This window comes from Cupressus sempervirens, chromosome 10 (assembly GCF_028749045.1).
Source record: "Cupressus sempervirens isolate cs-2001-9-10 chromosome 10, ASM2874904v1, whole genome shotgun sequence".
Classification (NCBI taxonomy): domain Eukaryota; kingdom Viridiplantae; phylum Streptophyta; class Pinopsida; order Cupressales; family Cupressaceae; genus Cupressus; species Cupressus sempervirens.
Window position 1 is genome coordinate 736,567,793 of NC_143127.1, and position 5,532 is coordinate 736,573,324.

Genomic DNA, 5,532 nt, shown 5'->3' on the forward strand with positions numbered 1-5,532 from the left:
AAAATATATCACATTTCATTTGGTGTCAAGGGTTTCAGAGTATTCACGAGAAGTGCGAGTTAATGGTATGTCTGGAGATTTGATATGGTTCCAGCTACATCAATCCAAGGGAACTTCAACTCCTTCACTTCCAACATTTCGCTCACATGAGGGCATAGGTATTCAAGGAGGGTTCCAGAAGAGAGGACTTGGCATTGTGTGCGATCATTGTAACAAGTAAAAGTTTAGTATGTCCTATTTAAAGATTTTCTTTTGGACTGAACATTGGGATATGTTAGTAATCTTATTCAAATCCTATTTAAAGATTATGAGGGTGCACAATTTAAATGTTTGGATTGTGAATATGGACACTTGGCTAGGGATTCATTCACTGAAATGCTTAAAACAACCTATCTATCTTGAGTTCAACCAAGATGCAAACCCTTTCCTAGCCTAGAATTAGGTAGAAACTACCTTCAAAGTATTACAGGATGTAGCTGCTACTACCTCTTCCTATGGTGAATTTGTGCTACAGATCAAATTCCATTCATTCCTATTGCAATTTCTTCTTCATTTGCCAAATTCTTGTTCTATCCCTGGTTGAGTGCTTACATGGTGGCACTCTTTTTCAAAATAGGTTCATGGGTTTGAGTGTGTATATATGTTTCTTCTCTCGTATAGGTCTCAATTTTGTATCTTTGAGTGTTTCTCTAAGTGTTACACAATAAGATGAAAAATGGACATCAAGCATAATAAATAAACAATACTTTTCTACGTGGAGGAATGAATGGAGTTGCGTGTGATTTGGGTAGGGAAAACACGTTGTATTTGCTTACTTATCCACATTTTGGATGTTATAAATATGCATCACTGCATTCTTCCTGAGCATCTTTCTTGTGTTTTATTACCACTTATTTTGGTAGATTGCAAGAGTTTGTTAATTTGGCTGTTGTGTAGTTATAATTCATCTTCGGAAAGCTGCTTCATCTTTACCATCATCATGATCATGGCTAACAACATTTCTATATCAGCTTCAATGGTATGTGGGTTTCATTTTACTTTGATTTTGATCTCTATTTAGATGAGAAAATTCTTGTTTAGGTGTGGACAATGTTATTGATGTGTTTTTGGAACTATTTTGGGTAGTTTCTCCATGAAATACAACTTCTCTTTGAGAAAATGCTTGATCTTACATTTGGGAATTCAGATCTTGTAGTACCAGATATTAAAGTGGTGATGCTAGGTGGTTTACTATTGAAGTTTTGAGTAGCTTTTGTGTAGTTTTTTAAATGTCTGTCAAAGAAGATAAGATATAGAAATCATAGAGCTATGAACTTGTTTAGAGCATTAGAGAGACATTCATTATGGTGAAGAAATGAATAATAAACGAGATTATTATGAACTACAAATAGTGATGATAAATTAAAGTGGAAATATTGTAACTTCAAGCCTCACTAAGCATACCTATAATGATTGTTTTTTTATCAATGACAAGTCTTGCTAACTTGAATGTATTCAGCAAAGTGAGTTTCATGAGTTTTCCTTGTTCATGTTGCTGTTTGTCTCAGCTAGTCTTGGGTTGTAGTATATGCTATCATGATTTCTGTTATTATGAACCACCTTTTCTTAATTGTCCATTATATATAAGATGCATTCTTCAATACAAAGTTAGAAAACTGGAGGTAATATATTGATGATAATATATTTTAAAATAACTAATCACAAAAAGTTTAGAAAAAACTCATGACCAAAGTAAAAAATTAAAAGGTAAAAAACTATTATTTCCTAAAAGAACATTTAACAATATAATTAGGTCATTCAGGGTTAGTAACAATTTAAGTAAATAAATATGAGCGTCTAAGGAATAAAATTTCACCGAATTGGGAATGAGATGGGTACACAGAATGCTGCCTATTTTTCTTACTATTTATCTACACGGCTTCAAATCAAAGCTCAAACACTCTTTTCCCCTTTATTGTCCTTCAAAAATTTGAAGAGAGATTAAGATTTGTCTGGATACCTAGCATGACTAATTAAATTAATGGTAGCTATGTGTCCACAAATTCGACGTAGACAACGTATACTCTGTTGGCAAGCATCCATCTATCTAGCTTAACTACATAGGCAAAGTTTTCAAAGCAATGTTTGCAACTGCCAATTTTGAAAAAGGTGAGAAATATTAACGCCCAATATTGGGAGGATCTAAAGAATTCCCATTTATTTTCCTCATTTCCCCCCTTCATCACAAATTACATTTCTTCATATCATTGCTCATCCATCTTAATAAGAAGAAGGAGTTTCAAAAAATAGTGAAACTTTCATAAGAGACCAAGAAAAAAGAGAACAAAATGGAAAATAAGAGCAAAGAGGTGGGTTATTTAAGCCCCATGAAATATAAATGCCTAATGGTGTTGTTTTTCCACAACTTTTCTGATTTGTAGGCCTTTGATGATACACAAAATGTATCAAATTTATAGAAGGATGAAGCCTGGAAGGTGAATGTACATCTTCAAAATTGTGATCTTGAACATGGATATCTATGTGGCAGCATGGAAGCTTTGAATGTGCCCTCAGTAGAGACACTTGTAAGACAATGGATTGCCATTCGGTATTGTTTTGAAGATTGGCTTTTCAAATATTGAATCTATTCCCTTAGAACTTATCTTCATATAATATAATAATTCCAAAGATAAAGCACCTGTAGCAATTAGGTAGAAATTTTTAGCCTTTATTGTACTATTATGCTATTAATGTCAACATGTTAAGATATATATAGTCTTTCTTGTAAGTTTCCAGCCTTTCTTAAGTAATTGGGAACATTTTTGGAGTTGAAATTGTAACTTTTGGAATTGATTTTGTGCATTTCAGCATTATGAATTATGGAAACCATATGTCTATAATTTTTGGAGCTTGAAGATGGGGATAGAACATTCCCACTCCACCCATCAAAAAGGAAAAAAATGGGACATGCCCATAATTCAGGAATGTTTCTGTGGAGACCTCTCCACTATGGAATGCCAAAGGGTACCTTGGCATTTTGACCCTCCCTCAACCGCACTAGGGTTGCCCTAGTATCCTAATGATATTTCCACTGCTCTGGGAATGGGACAGCCAGATGTCTAGAAAAAGAAAAAACCATTGTCACCTAGATTGATGACCTTTAGTAGGGTTCCACTTCTTATGGACATGGATAAATTTTGCTTGTTTTTGGCTCAAAAAAGTTGCAGTGAATGGAGTGGCAATCTTACAAAGTTAATAAACATGTGCATTGGTGAGTGTCTTGAGCTTGAAGAGTTGCCAATTCTCACTTGACTGGGCTACTTGAAAATTATTAATATTAAGCTACTTGGATTTGCAAGACCATAATCGTCTTAATTGAAATCTTAACTTCTACACATAACTTGTCCTTGATTCTTGTTGCCACAGAGATATCTAAGATCTCTAGACATGAACAACCTCTAAATATCATCTCCTCTACTTACAAGAAATCGATCATAAGATAGTATGAAATTTCACACATCAGAATCCTTTAATACTCATCCAAGATAGTCTCATTTAAATCTACAACCTTTTATAAGACAAATCTATCCTAAAATTCACACCAACCTCTTCCTCCCTCACAAGCTCCTTGATTCAAATGATCTCTTTGATGATTGTATGTCAAATAAACTAGGCTTGTTGCTCACTCATCCTTTGAGATCTTCAAATTGATGTTACATTTGTATTTTCCAAATCTACCATCATGACCTGAGCAAGCTAGGTTGATAGAAATCTTTATGCTCATTCCACCCAAGCAAGTAAGCAGAGTACTTTCTTTGCATGTTCAAGAGATAGATATTTAGAAATCTCCTTAGATAATCATTTTCCTAATATTATCAATGAACAAACTAAACTTAGAAGATGATTAAGAACTATAATAATCCTTCTTCTATTAAAAAATAAAGCCAACATCAAGTCCACTCTAATTAGATAAAATATTGTACTTCTCAGTATATCACAAAGTCTAGATACAACTCTCGCCAATACTTCACCCTTCACAATATAAGAATAATGATTAAAACTTACTTAAGAGTAATAATAAGATTCTATTGAAGAGTAGTGATCATTTAATATAAAAATCTCTTCAAAATGTATCTATACATGGATAGCTGTTTGTGTGGAAAATTACTATAGTTTTGGGATGTGTTTCAACTTTCTTCCCCAAGCTAAGAGAGTTGATCAACAGGGGAAGGGAGCTTATGATGATATGGGGATAGAAAAAAAATCAAAAAATCGAGGAGTTCTAGGTCCATCATTTGCATTATGTATTTGCTTCTTCTAGTTTATGCACATTTTTCTTGTGCTGGTAATTCAATTATTTGCATTCAATTAGAGGCTTCATGGGCACATGTTGAGAGATATTTTTAGAAGATCAAACTGAGCTCAAGTTGGAGACCAATTTTTGTTGTGCAATCCATTTTCTTCTATTTTTTGATAGATTTCTGAGTTGTAACGCCTAGATGCACTTTGTAAATGGATAAAAATATGTGCATAGTAGTTATAAACTAGTATAGGAGTAGTTATGCATATAATTTCATACATCTGCACTGTAATTTTATTTTTATGCATGGTTAGAACACTAGCTATAGTTTCTTAGTTTAGGAATTGAAGCATTATATAAACAAGTATGTATAATGTAAATAATATTGACAATTTTTTTGCAATAAAGCTTTATGCAATTGGTGCTTCACTCATGGTGTGAGAATGCTTATATCTATGTCATTTCATTTTTTTCCACATCTTGTTCAAACCATATAATGAAATCTCATCTATGAAGAGTATTAAAAGCTAAGGATTTGGAGTGACTCGTATACAATTCATTTTTTTCATTCATTATATGGTTTGAACAAGTGTGGAAAAAAATCAGATTTTTATTATGAATTTTCTATTCACCAATCTATGTTAAACTAATCAGCAAATATTTGGTCCTCTGAGTTGTAGCGATTTTGAGAAAAAAAACTAACTTTTAATCACCATATCTTAAATGAATTTTCACATTGAGGTGATCCGAGTTTGATCAACTATTCTTGATACAAGTTGGTTTTGAGTTGACGATGTAAGTGAAGAATAGTTTTACCAAGTTCTACTTTATGAACTGGATGCTATTTGCAAGGTCAGTTTCCTAATACTCACTATAGTACTTGCTATTCAATTGAGATAGACATGGCTCATTAGTTAGTTTGTATTCTCCTTGGATTTTGTTAAAGAAGATAGTTGAATGCTATATGAACTAAAATTTCTATGGTGTCAATAGGCTTGTGCATCTCTTGAGCCAAATTACCAGCCCCAATGACATTTGTTGTTGTTCAAAAGTGACACCATACTAGACTATTTGCAAACAACCATGTAGATGGGCATTCTATAAATAGACTTGGAAACATCTTGCCAAGTCTTCACTACATAATAAAGCAACTAAATTTCATTAAAAAAAATTTGATAGTTGATTTGTTTAAATATTACCAATCAAAAAGTACTTAGTACATCTCATCTTTTTTCTGCATAAGAGCTTGCAGT